This window comes from Rhinopithecus bieti, unplaced genomic scaffold (genome assembly GCF_001698545.2).
Source record: "Rhinopithecus bieti isolate Rb0 unplaced genomic scaffold, ASM169854v2 scaffold_3734, whole genome shotgun sequence".
Taxonomy (NCBI): domain Eukaryota; kingdom Metazoa; phylum Chordata; class Mammalia; order Primates; family Cercopithecidae; genus Rhinopithecus; species Rhinopithecus bieti.
This window is the reverse complement of record NW_016804423.1, coordinates 3,878,442-3,892,539: the sequence shown is the minus strand read 5'-3', so window position 1 is coordinate 3,892,539 and position 14,098 is coordinate 3,878,442. Positions and strand designations below refer to the sequence as shown.

Genomic DNA, 14,098 nt, shown 5'->3' with positions numbered 1-14,098 from the left:
AAAAAAAAAAAAAAAAAAAAAACAAAACTTAAAAGCAACCAGAGAGAAACAATGCATTACCTTTAGGGGAGAAACTATTCAAATAACAAATTTCTCTTCTGAAAACATGGAGGCCAGCAGGAAGTGGCATGATATTTTTCAAGTACAAAAGAAAGCACTGTCAATCCTATATTCCACAAGTAAAAACATCCTTCAGGACTGAAGGTTTTGTTTTTGGAAGAATGACTTACTCAGCCTTGAAACTGAGTGGTATACCAGACCTGATTCTGGCTAGCACAGGACTTTTTTGAGAGGGCCCAATAGAGGCCTGTTTCAGGGCATAGATATTTGTCTGCTTGTGACAACTGCCTTTGGTTTCCTACATTCCCACAAGGTGAGACTTAGCAGGCATTGAATTTTATAGTCCAGGGGGTGAAAGTTTTAGTTATGTTGACTGTTAAGTTGATTGGATATTTCCTTTTTATTGGGCTTTATTCAATATTTGCATGCCCTCTTACCTTAGGTATTAGGACTAATTTTAACCACATCCACCCCCCAAGTGATGGGGCTCACTCATAGTCCCTTTTAGGTTTTCTTGGAGTTAACTTTAAGGGTTCCTTAGGCTATTTACACACTTCCTGTTGGCTTTTTTTTTTCTCCCTTCCTGGTTTTTTGTTTGTTTGTTTGTTTGTTTTACCAGTTCCTTGACCCAAGTGTAATGAGTCTACCCTTGTTCAGCTGTTCACACAGCTGTCTCAGTGGTCAGGAGCACTTGATAGGGACATTCCCAGCTTGAGTGAAGCTTGCCTTCCTTGCAAGTCTTAATCAGCATCATGTCGCCAGACTGGAAGTGGTGAATTGTGAACTTGAGGCGGGGTTAGAGTTAGAAGTCCTTTTAACTTAAGGGATGATAGGGTAGAGGATATGGCCAGTACATAATTTTTTAAAAAATTGGTCTTTGGTTTCCATAGTAGGAAGGTCTGTAGCTCTGCCTGAATACGGGGGACCATATAGTAACCCAAACCTTTCCTTGGGGCTGTTCTAATTTTAAGGGGTGCTATTGGGAGACGTTTGGTCCAAGGCATATTAGTTTCTATGATTAGTTTGGTAGTATGCTTCTGAGAGTTTGATTTATTTTCTTTACCTTTCCAAAGGAGGGGGATGCCAAGGGGTGTGGTAATTCCATTTAATGTGTGAACCCTCCATAATTCCCCTTAGCACCCTCGAGATAAAGTGGCTCCCATTGTCTGAATCTACATTTTCCAGCAGGCCAAATCTGGGTATAATTTGCTTTAAGATTATTTTGACGACATTCCCAGTGGTGGCAGTTGGGAGAGGGAAGGCCTCCACCCAGCCAGAGAGGTGGTTTACCATTACTAGTAGATACTTTAGTCTCCTCATTTTGGGCATTTATGTAAAATGTTCTTGAATGCTTTGAAATGATTTTAACCTGGGAGGTCTTCCCCTGGCAGTTTGTTTTCTGACTACCCTACTGTTTATTTTTTGGCAGGTCACAGAACTTCCACACACTTGCTTAGCAAGGGTATAAATCCCTATACACACATCATTTTTGAATATTGCATCACACATAGCCTGGGGACCCCCAGTGAATTCCCTTGTGCATTGTGGACATGAATTCTCTCATTATGGGTTTGCTTATTATTTCTCTCCCAGCAGGAAGCACCCACCTCCCATCCGCAATTTAAGTGGCCCCTATCTTGGCCAGTTCTTCTTTTTCCTCTTTGGAAAATTGGTGCCTTAATACTGCCTTAGGGATATCTGGGATTAGACTAAATAGTTTAACTCCTTCCTCCAGGAAGGCTTGATTAGTGGCTTCATTCGCAAACCTGTTCCCTAGAGCTTCTATACTGTTCTCTCTCTGGTGGCCATTTACATGAACTACTGCTACCTCTACTGGAAGCAGGAGATTTTTTAAAACCTGGGTTGACCAGTTCCCCATGTACCAATTCTTTCTGCCTGCTATTTATTAGGCCCCACTCTGTCCAGATCTTTCCAAAGCTGTGTACTGCTCCATAGGCATATTTGAAATCAGTATATATAGTGCCCTTGTGGCCTTCAAGGAGCTTTAGGGCCTGGTTAAGACCACATAATTCACAGGTTTGGGCCACCCAGCCATTAGGCAGTCTACCTTTCTCACATAAGGAGTGTGTGTTTTCACTAATGACAGCATAGCCATAGATCTCTTGCCATTTATTACTCAGGACAACCCATCCACAAACAGGCTTATCCCATCATGTAGTGGAGCTTTTTTAAGGTCCGGTCTAACTTTAGTCTGATATTCTCTGATATCTAAACAGTTAGGGTCTGATGTCTCTTTATTCTCCTCTCCTTTCCATAGGAAACTGGCTGGATTTAAGCAAATATTTGTTTTTAAGACCAAATCATTTTTTTCTAGTAATATGGCTTTATATCTTAGAATCTGGGAATCAGTTAACCATTTCCCAGCTTTTTGATTTTGTATACACCTTACCTGATGTGGGGTGCTCACTACCAGGGCCCCGCCAAAGGTCACCTTTCAACTCTCCTCCACCAGCAAGGGCGTGGCAGCTACTGCAACATTCGGGCCACCCTCGAGAGACAGGATTGAGAAGCTTGGAGATAAAAGCAACAGGTTGCCTCTTTCCCGCCCACCCCGCCACCCTACCAGGTTCGAATGAGCACCCCAAGGGCCTGGTCTGTTACAGACAGATGAAATGTTTTATTTAAAGATGGGAGGGCCAGGACTGTGGCTGTAGTGAGGGCTTGCTTTAAATCCTCCACAGCCTTAATTTCTTCTGGGGACCTTTGCAAGGGGTCGGGTTCCCTTTTTAGTAACTTAAAATACAGAATCTTTGTCCTTTGAGCGCATGAGTCAATCCATAACCTATAGTAACCAGTTAAACCTAAAAATGTTTGGAGTTCTCTCTTTGTCTTAGGCAAGGGCAGACCCACTATTCCCGATATTCTCTCTGGGTTTATTCTCTGTTTTCCTTCACTAATTAGGTGTCCTAAATATTTAACTTCTTCTTCTACAAATTGTGGTTTGGTTTTGGAGACTCGCAATCCCCTTTCCCCTAGGAAATTAGGGAATTTCTAATACTTCGGCCCTCCTTTCCCCAGGAATTAGAAGATCAACCACATGTTGTAACAACTGGGTTTTTTGGACAGTTAGAATTCCTCCAGAACTTTTTCTAAGACTTGACCAAGTAAGTTTGGGGCTTCCATGAAAGCTTGTGGCAGCATAGTCCAGTGATACGGCTGCTTTCTCCCAGCTATGAGGTTTTCCATTCAAAGGCAAAGAGGTCCCTACTCAGAGTCTAGGGGACATGGCCAGAATGCATCTTTCAGATCCACTATGCTGAACCACTTATGTTTATAGAGTATTTTATTAAGGAGGGTGTAGGGGTTAGGCACCACAGGATGTTGAGTTTGGACAATTTTTTATATAGGCCTTAGATTTTGCACTAATCTGTGTGACCCATCTGGTTTCTTTACTGGGAGAATTGGAGTATTGTATGGTGACATACAGGGTTTCAATAATCCATCTTTTTTTAGTGTGAAATCAATTTTATTTTAACTAAAATAAATGCTTAACGTCTTTCCAAAATCAAAGCTAAAGACAAACAAACAAAGGGTGGAAATGTATGTTTCCTCCCCTGGGGAAACTAGTAAGGCAGACATTCTAGCAGAGCTTGGTTTTTTCCACAGGACTAATCTATGCAAACAGAATCTCTCTCCAGCTTGTCAGTTTTATCTACCCGGCAAGAAAAAACAAAAAGTACCCCTCCCCACAAACACAACACAAAACAAGAGACTAAAAAAGTTGGGGAAAAGCTTTTAATGTGTTTCTGCAAAATCCTTTCTGAGGAGGTTTAGTACAAGTACTACCTACCAGCAACTTAGCCGACCAGGTGAGTTGGTGCAGAAGCGCTGAGGGTGAATTCATACCAGAGCCACCATGTGCGACTCGGCCACCTCTCCCAGTTACCACAGGGAGGTCTTAAAATTGAATTCCAGTTTCAGCAGATATTTCAGATTTACCTGAGCAACATCATAGATAATGTACTCATTATACAGTAGACAGGTGTCATTCATACCAGATGAAATCCTGGTCTCAAGAGGAACCTCTACACCATCCATAGTAATGCTAGCTGAAAGGTCAGGAGTAGTTTTGCCCAAACCTTTGACACTGTGCTTGCCTTTGGGTAACTTGCTGATATGTGCAGCATGGTTCAGTTCACACACATTTCTAAGGGCAACTTCTTCTGACAGGATTAAGCCTATTGGGTCTCCCTAAGATGTATGGCAGTAGTTGGCACTCTTGGAGATGAGGTCAGCAAAATAGATCACTTTACCAAACATGTAGCCCATCATGGGCGGGTCAGGCGGGGCTATCCAAAGACCCTGGGACAGGATCCCAGCAAAGTTGGTGGTCCTGGACCCATGCCACAGCAACCTTCAGTTATGAAGCTGCTTAAAGGGCTTGTAGCACTGGCACTCCCCTTCACACTCTATCTTAAAGATATCAATGACTTCCAAGTCATACACATTGTGTGTGGTTGCATGAGTGTTCTTAACATACTTCTTGATGATCTCAGCTTCTTCAGAATCTCTGTCAACCACCTTAATGTCAGTTTTGAGCTTCTCATAGTTGACATTGATGGGGTCCTTGCTGCTATCATGAGACCCTCCCCTGAGCAGACCGTAGGCCATCTCAATGTCCCCCTCCCCTAAGCAGACCATAGGCTACCTCGATGTCCCCCTCCCCTGAGCAGACTGTAGGCCACCTCGATGCCCAGCAGGTTGTCCAGCATTTCTACCTTGGCCTGCACACTGTCTGCATTGTTCAGGAGCGAAGGCTTCTTCATCCCAAAGTCGTGGGGGATCAGGATATAAAAGCGATTTGAGAGATCCAGGATCTGAGAGTCACTGCTGCCCTGGGACACCGCCTGCTGGACCTTAGGATGGAGTACATGACCTGGATTTGCCTTTGGCTCAGCTTCCCCAAGGGCATCTGAAGGTCAATCTCATACCCCACCATGGCTTTTTTCATACTTTCGACATCAAAGATCATCTTGATGAGGTCCTGAACTGGCTTGGGTAGCTTGGACTCAGTGCCAGGATTTACTGTCAGCTTCTTCACTGCCTCTTTGTCCTGGCCATAGTCAATCTCCAGGGGGTGAGAACTTTTGGGATACTTTGTGAATTTTTGGAGTGCCAAGCGTTCCCGGTTTTTCTTCATATACTTTCATGAAGTGTATGATGGTGTCCTCCTTGGACAGCATCTGTTCCAGTTTGCTGCTACCAATCACCATGCCCACATGGCCCCAGGACCTGAACATCCAATGCCTGCTTTCCTTGTCATCCTTCAGAAATTTCAGCTTGTAATAGGAGTTGGTTCCTTTAACAATGTCCGCCAGGCCAAGGGTGGCACTGAAGACCTTCCCACCTTTCTCCAGGACATGCGTAGAGTGTTCCAGACCAGAGTCATGATCCACAACTGCTCCTCCTTTAAGAGTTCATTTCATTCTCTTTTCAGATTCGTTAATACCTTCCTCCTTGACCTGGCCCTTGCTTTTCTTGGAGAGTACAACCCCTGACTTCCCTCTTGGGGCCACGACTTCAACAGGCTCTGCCTTCACCTCTGCCCCCCAGGAGGACAAGACATGTGCTGAGAACAACTTCTGGAGCCTCTTGGTGGAGGCAGAGAAGTCTTGGAGGAAGTCCTCAGACACAGCTCAGATGTTGGCTTCTTTCACTTCCTCCATCTTCTTCTTCTTTTCCACCTCCTCGTTAGTGCTGGTGCACGGGAAGCCTTGTTGGTCATCCCCATCAACTTTCCCCCAAGTTTCTCAATCGTGGCCTTCACTTCATCCTTGTTCAGGGAGAGTTTCCCAGAGTCAGGATCTTCATGTTGGATAATGGCTTATCTGCTGGAGCAGAGGTGTTCATGGCAGCAGGCTTGGAGGCTGTGGAGGGTGGGGGCACAGCCGCCACTGGGACACTGGTTTCTGTGGGGAATATATGGTCCTGCTTTTTAACCTTAAATTTCTTGAGGTAAGAGATTTATCGGAATTCCTTTGGGGTCACCTATTCCTTCTGGTTGGGTGTCTGTGTCTTGACCATACACTTGGTCCAGGCAGTGACGTACCCGGTGCAGTAATAAGTGTTGCTCTTGAAGACCAGTTGACCCAAGCGTTCCTGGCAGGGAAGGAGGGCACCGAACGCCATGCTGTCGGCTACTCAGTCCAAGATCATCGACTCCCCGGAAGGCACCTGCTGCCTGTTGAAGATGACCAGCTTCTTCAGGTCATTATTAGAACATCTTTTCTTTAGCTGGTCCTTGATTGTTCCAGATCAGGTCGTTCTGGGCCTTTAGGGCCTTTTCAAGCTTACTATCCTTGTCTTTTTCTTTTCTGGATTTCTTCTTGGCCACTTCATCCACTCCTTCCACCTCATCGCCTTCTCTCTTTCCTTCACTCTTGACTCCTGGGAGTTGCTTCTTCAGTGTTTCTTTTCTTTTCTTTATTTTATTTATTTATTTTTTTTGAGACAGAGTCTCGCACTTTCACCCAGGCTGGAGTGCAGTGATGTGATCTCGGCTCACTACAAGCTCCGCCTCCCGGGTTCCCGCCATTCTCCTGCCTCAGCCTCCCCAGTAGCTGGGACTACAGGCGCCCGCCACCTCGCCCGGCTAATGTTTTGTATTTTTAGTAGAGACAGGGTTTCACCGGGTTAGCCAGGATGGTCTCGATCTCCTGACCTCGTGATCCGCCCACCTCGGCCTTCCAAAGTGCTGGGATTACAGGCATGAGCCATTGCACCCGGCCCAGAGTTTCTTTATCCTCTACAGCTGGGAGGCTGAAGCCTTGAGCTAACTGGCACTGTACTCAGGCTGGAGACCCAGCTCCTCCCTGTTCTTGACAAAGCAGCCTGGGTGGTGCCAGTGGTCAATCATGCCTAGCTGAAGCTCTTCAGGGTCCAGCATCTTCTTGGACAGGCATATCTGGCCCTTTTCTATCTTCCCCATAACACCCCTTGCGCTTGCTTCTGTTGGACTTGGCGTACTCTGCTGCAAAGTCACCCAGCATCTTCTCTGCCTTGCTGCCAATTCCATCCTGGCTTTTGCCCATCACTCCTCTAGCTTCCACTGCCTTCTTGACTTTCTGCTGGTCATGAAAGCTCAGAGAATCCATCCACCTCATCAGGGTGCCACATGGAGTGGCCCACCTTTCGGAAGTGGGAGAAGTGGTACCAGTGTGGGACTTCTCCATCAAACCTGGGCTAGTACACCATGATGGCCATCGGGAGCAAGTCCTTGGGGATGCTCTCGCTGCATTTCTTTCTTTTTTTCTTTTCTTTTGTTTTTGTTTGTTTGTTTTTGTTTTTTTGTGTGTGTGTTTTGTTTTGAGACGGAGTCCCGCTCTGTCGCCCAGGCTGCAGTGCAGTGGCGCGATCTCGGCTCACTGCAAGCTCCGCCTCCCAGGTTCACGCCATTCTCCTGCCTCAGCCTCCCGAGTAGCTGGGACCACAGGTGCCGCCACCACGCCTGGGTAATTTTTTGTATTTTTAGTAGAGACGGGGTTTCACCGGGTTAGCCAGGATGGTCTCGATCTCCTGACCTCGTGATCCACCCGCCTCGGCCTCCCAAAGTGCTGGGATTACAGGTGTGAGCCACGGCGCAGAGGTGCGTCCGCTCTTGGTGTACTCCACTTGGTAGAGCTTATTTGAGGACTGCATCATCCTCCCCCAGCTGCCGCCAAATCCCAGGAACCCGAAGCGAGGACCTGGAGACATGCGCTGCCGCCGCCGCCGCTGCCCGGAGCTGCCCCCTCGCCGCCCCGCTCACGCTCACCTGGCCACAGGCTCCCGAGCGCCCAGCTCAATAGTCCATCTTTAATTAGTCCTTCTATTACCGGTTGGAGACCCTTCCTCCCTTCAATGAGTATGGGATATTTTTTCCTGTAAACTCTTTCTCCTGGATGTTTTAGTTCAGTCTGTAAGGGTGTGATTTTTAAACCTCCCCTGTTGCCTTCCTTAACCCACAAAAGGGGATTAATCTTATCTTCTTCTTCCTGTTAGGAGAACCATCATTCGTTTTATTTGTCCCTCCTCTACTCCTAATCCTAAAGCTAAACCTAATCTACAATCGGGTCTCAGCCCAGGAGATTAGTTCCTGCTTCTGGAACATGTAAGAGTGACTGCTTAATTGGTTCTGATTCCTGCCTAATTAACATTTTCTTGAATATTGGAACCTGAAATCCCTCTCCTTTTAGTCTGATACTGTTAACTTTTTCTTAGAGGGTCTGTGCCCCTTGGTGGGTATATTAAAGAAGAAGAATCCACTCCAGTGTCGACCGAAAATGTCATGGTTTCCCCTTCGGGTTCCACCCTCAAGTTTATGAAGGGTTCCTGGTGGGACCTGGTTAGAAGGAACCCCTGACCCCCCAGTCCTCATTAAAATTCATAATGGGGATTACCTTTTCTTCCTTCTTCCATTCCGGACATTCTTTCTTTAAATGTCCTGGTTTCCCACATTTGTAACATCCACTTACAATCTTGGGAGTTTTTCCTTGTATTTGCCTCCAGTCTCTTTGCTGAGACCTAGTGTTCTCTTGTCTCCCCTGAGAGGGCTAATCTCTTTCTGATTGCTTCCTTTACAGTGCAAACCATGATTTTTGCCTTTTGTTTTGCTTCTCCTCCTCTCTTCTTACAAAGACCTTCTGAGTTTCCCCCAGTAATTCCTCAATCGGTTTCTCATTCCATCCATCAATATTTTGTAGTTTCTTAGTAATTTTGCTATGAGGTCAGCTTTTAGCTACAAAATTAGCCTTTAAAACACCTTGCCCTACTGGGTCCTCTGGATCTAATCCTGAGTAGTTTTCATTTGATCCCAGAGCTCTGCAGAAATGCAGAGGCAGTCCCCTCTTTTTCTTGTTGAATCTCAAATGCTTTCAAGGCATTTTGTGTCCCAGGAATGGACTCTTTAATCCCCCTGATGAGTTCCCTAAGGTCTTGCCTGTGGGCCGGATCCCTGGGGTCATTGTTATCCCATCCGAGATTTGCATTTGGGAATTTCTGCTCCTCCAGCAGGACTCCTTGCCCGGGATGATGCTGTCTCACCCAAAGCCATGGCTGCCCTTCTCATTATTGCCCTCTCTTCTTCAGTAAACAGGATATTCGCGATAAACATTATCTTAGCCCAAGTATAAAAATTGGGTCCTGAAAATTGATTTAGCTGTGCTTCTAATCCAAGGGGATCTTCTAAAAGTGGCCTCATTTCCTTTTTAAAATTCCTAACCTCAGTACTTGTTAAAGGCACACTCATAAATCCAGCTTCTCCCAGTCCCATAGGGCCTTCTTTAAGAGGAAACATGTTGGACATCTCCTATTTAGAGCGAATAGGGAAATTCTTAACGTTCTTCTTACATTGCTTTAATTCTTTGCTTGAGTTCAGATAAGGATTTAAGGGAGCAGGGGGTTTAGTTTCCTCATGGCCTCCAGATTTCTCTTCCTCCAGCCTTCCTGTTGTCCCCCGATCTCACTGTTCCTTATTTTGTGAGATGTATGGTGGGCGCGGGAGGAGGGTGCCCAAGTGTCTTAGGGCATCCCAGGGCTTTTTATCGGGTGAGGGCTCTTTACTATGCTCTTTTCTTTTCTTTGACGGGGAACATGGGGCTAATTCCCTGACCCAACAGACAGCATAACCCGTCTTTTCTTGTGAGGATAAGGTTTTATTTTTCACATGTAGAATTAAACCTTGGCACACCTAATCCTCATCGGAGCCACACTTAGGCCAAAAGACCAAAGGCTTACGAATGGGATCTTTGGGCCCAATAAGACAGCAATACTTTATCATCTTTTGCTTTTCCTTGTCCCTGGTTTGAGGGTTAGACCTGCAAACCTGCAGCATTCTCCCCAATGGGCTATCTGTGGGAATGTCAAAGGGAGTCTCCTTAGTTCTCTGTTTCCTTTGTTCCCTAGGCCTAGAATTCCTGTTTCCTATTTTCAGTTAGTCTCTGTGTCTTTTCCCTCGGTATGCAGCCCCTGCTACAAGAGCTTCTTGCACACCCTGAGAATTGCTTCATCTGTCTCTGGCTGTTTCCCTTTGCAGGAGAACAGAACCACAGATTGGGACTCCACACTTGCTTTTTATCTAAGATACGTCTCAGTCACACAACTTGACCTCCAAAAATGCCCCACCACCAAGGCAATACTTACAGTCCGATTTTCCGACCTTGGCTAGTGCAAAAGGTTGCCTGGTTTCTGAGGTGCCTGCTTTTTTCCCTGTGTCATCCCCACTGCCCCCTGGATAACAGTCTTGGGTTTGTCTATGATTTCTGTGGGGAGCTGCTATCCCCAGACAGAGTCGGCCACCTAAAGTGGGTGGGACGTGTCTCCCCTCTAGGCTGGAGTCCCACTCTGTGCAAGCACAGGTGTCCCAGATGAGCCCCCAGGTTGTGAGAAACAAACTCAACCCTTCAAACCTAAAGAATGGACCTAGAGACACAGGGAGCAGCAGAAGTGAGACTTTTAATGACAGTCTTGCAAGATCGAGGGTCTGGTGGACAGGCACACTCGGCACGGTTACCACAAGTAATTTATCCCCTAGTGTGCAGGTCCTTCCCCTGATTCCTCATAAGATGAGTACTATGGGGTCACAATCTTCCCAGATGTTGCCTATTGGTCATTGGGTAGGGGCTTTTAGGTATATTTTTTAGGGTCACCTCACTGCATTCTGTTGCAGCCCACAATGCATTGCAGTTATAGTTAGCTCAGGGGCTTTTTAAATATTTGACCTATGACCTAGGTAGGCAAGCTGATAAGAATAGATAAAGCGAGCTATTTTGGAGGCTAATAAACTTTTATTCTAGACTAGACTTCTTTGGTTTGGGTGAGGGCAACTAAGGGGCCACAGCAAGCAGGTGCTGGCTATCAAAGCAGAGGCTTCATGTAGTGTGTTCTTCAGTAGTTTGCAGATCCAAGCCTATTCAAGGCACTTTGTCTTGGAAATGGACCACCACATACATTATTTCCTTCAATACCTATTAGGACAGCTAAATTAAAATACAGTGATAACACCAAATACTGGTGAGGAGGCAGAGAAGCTGGACCTCTCATGCATTGCTAGTGGGAATGTAAAATCGCACAGACACTTTGGAAAATTATTTGGCCACGTCTTATCAAATGAAGCACACAAATACCATACAACCCAGCAGTCCACACTCTTAGGCATTTATCTCATAGAAATAAAAATTTATATTCACACCAAAATCTGTACACAGATATTCAGAGTGCTTTTATTCATAATTGTAACAACCTAGAAATAACCCCAAAATGTTCAACTTTGGTATATCCATACAATGAAATACTACTCACCAGTGAAAAGGGAACAATCTATGACACCAACAATCTGGGTAGATCTCAAAGGCACTTGTGTTCAGTAAAAAAATCACAGGGGCATTACTCTCAGTGGAAAAAGCCCACCTTAAGAGGTTATATACTGTGTGATTTCTACAGCATTCTCAAAATGAAAAACCAACAGAGATGGAAAACAGATTGTAGTTTCCAGGAGCCAGGGACTGGGATTGGGGGTGCAAATATAAAGGGGTATCATAGCCTGGGAAACATGGTGAAACTCCATCTCTACAAAAAAAAAAATACAAAAAAAAAAAAAAATAGCCAGGTGTGGTGGTGCATGCCTATAGTCCCAGGTACTTGGAGGGCTGGGAGGTGGGAGGATTGCTTGAGCCCAGAAGGTTGAGGCTGCAGTGAGCAGTGAGCTAAGATCTTGCGACTGCACTCCAGCCTGGTCACCAGAGGGAGGCCCTGCCTCCAAAAGAGAACCCGGAGGCGGAGGTTGCAGTGAGCCAAGATCCCGCCACTGCACTCCAGTCTGGGCAACAGAGCAGACTCCATATCAAAAACAAACAAACAAGCAAACAAAAAGCCCCAACAACAACAACAAAAACCCTAAAAACTAAAAAATAAATAAATACATAAAGGGGTATCATGAAGGAACTCTTTGTGCTGGCTCAATAGTTCTGTAACTTGAATGTAGTGTTGGTCACATGAACCTGTACAAGGGGCAAAATTGCACAGAACACACACACAGACATGCACACATGCATGCAAAAATGGTGCACACAGCATAAGGCTTATAATGCTGCAGCAATGTCATTTTCCTGGCTTTGATAGTACACTACAGTTGGGTAAGATGCCATCATTGGGGGAAGCTGAGCGGGAGGTACACAGTACCTTATGTACTCTTTTCACAACTTCTGTGGAGTTATAATTTATTTTATAAATTACTTCAAAGGTTTTAAAGATGTTGAGCCCAGTGTCCTCAGCAGTTATGAAGTGTGCACAGGTCCAGGGATATTTCTGAATGCCCTAGGAGACTTACAGTTACGGGCTTCAGAAGGCTTACAATCCAACTTTTTGAACAAAAATATAAATTTAATATTAGCTAGAAAAACCAGTGATAAATCAGTTTATAGGTAGCAAATACTTAAGACTTGCTGCTGAGCTGGAAGTGAGCCTTCCTTGTGCATCTAATCTGACAGGCACTCCAGGGAGAAGGAAGAACTCCCTGAAGGTATAGAAGGTGTGGCGATTGAGCAGGGGAGACTGCCTCCGGGTGGTCACGGCTGTCACACAAAGTCTTCGTCCCTGTTGTGAGTGGGATGGGATGGAAGACACTTTGAAGCGACACTCCTCCCTTCTCCATGGTTTCAATCTTTTGAAATTGGTTGAGAAATATTCCTCATCTGTCAAAATCTTCTTGCCTCAGGAGTACAATTGTTCAATATTCATTTGAATATGCTTTCGTTTAACTAGTATTTGCATATTATTTTCCTTTTTTATTTTCCAGTTTTTCGTGCCCTTATATTTAAGATAACCACCCTTATATTTAAGGTATATCTTTTGCAAACAACATATAGGAGGATTTTCAAAGTCTACGGTAAGCATTGTTTTGCCTTTCACTGGAGTATTGAGTCCACTTGATGAAATGTAACTGGTGCTGTCGTTTGGCTTCTGTCTGCTGCCTCAGTGTTTGCTCTCTATTTGTCCCATCTGTTCTGTGTCCTTTTCTCTCGTTTCTTGCTTCTGTTGTGTATATTAGGTATTTTTATTTTCCTTTTTCCTTCTGTTATTAAACATTCTTGTAATGATGATAGTATTATGACATGCCTCTCTGCCTTACTAGAACCTATCAGCACTTTTGCGGCTTCACTGACAATGCAAAGGCAATAGAATGTTTAACTCTCACACATTTTTCTACATTTTCCATCATTTTTCCTCTTTGGGCTGTAATCTGGATGTAGCAAAAGTGAACAAGGAATCCCTCCCTCCCACTAGAGGCCACCTGGTGCCGGTGTGACAGCCAGGGTGGGGGGCTGAGATTCAGCCCACACAGTTTCCTTGGACAGGTGCTCTTGTCCGGTGCCACATAACCTGAGCAAGCACATGCAGCGGCCTGAGACCAGGAGCTCATTGAAGACCGCGTAGTCTTGGCAAGAAGATGCTCCATCTTCCGAGGAATTCGTGAAGGAGGAGAGAATGAAGGTGCAAGACTCTGGAGGTGGAGGAGACTCTGAGGTGTGGTGTGGAGTTCCAGGGAGGGCCTTCTGCTCCTTTGCCTCCCCTCATCCCCGTAGAATGTAAGCAGATGTTCCCCTAGTTCCACAATAGGCAGAGTCACTTTTCGCGTCTGAAGCTGCATCTGCATTTTGGTTTTGCAAATTAAAATACATCTGCATCACATATTCCATGTTGGCTTCTTTTTCACACATCCTACATGGGCATAGTTTCTTGGGGGAAGATGTACAGTACCTCATAGGTTTTCATATAACATGTTCTTGGTGTCATTAATCCCCAACTACCATGTAATTTTAATTATTTCCTTTTGCTTCTGGAAAAAAGACTTTTTAATTTCCATGAAATTAGGGATTTTTTTATTGCTATTTTAAAATTTTTATCATGGACACAGGTTGTGTAGTATTTGGGAGAAGGGGGGTTAGTGATGATTATTGAAATTTCCATTTTAGGACTGAAAAAAGGGAATTTGCCAGACCATATTTCAAAATATATTATGAAGCTACAGGGTATGAAACAG

General features: G+C 45.1%; 1 long non-coding RNA gene and 1 pseudogene across 1 annotated transcript in view; one reads left to right on the top strand and one right to left on the bottom strand.

The window, feature by feature from the left end:
• The window catches only part of LOC108527071 (uncharacterized), a 25,438-nt gene extending 11,728 nt beyond the window's left edge, over positions 1-13,710 (top strand). Inside the window, exon 3 of the long non-coding RNA XR_001884684.1 lies at positions 13,413-13,710. This is a non-coding gene — a long non-coding RNA (uncharacterized LOC108527071). The remainder of the gene's footprint in view (positions 1-13,412) is intronic.
• On the bottom strand, positions 3,964-7,722 carry LOC108527068 (poly [ADP-ribose] polymerase 1-like; annotated as a pseudogene).
• Positions 13,711-14,098: the final 388 nt, after the last annotated feature.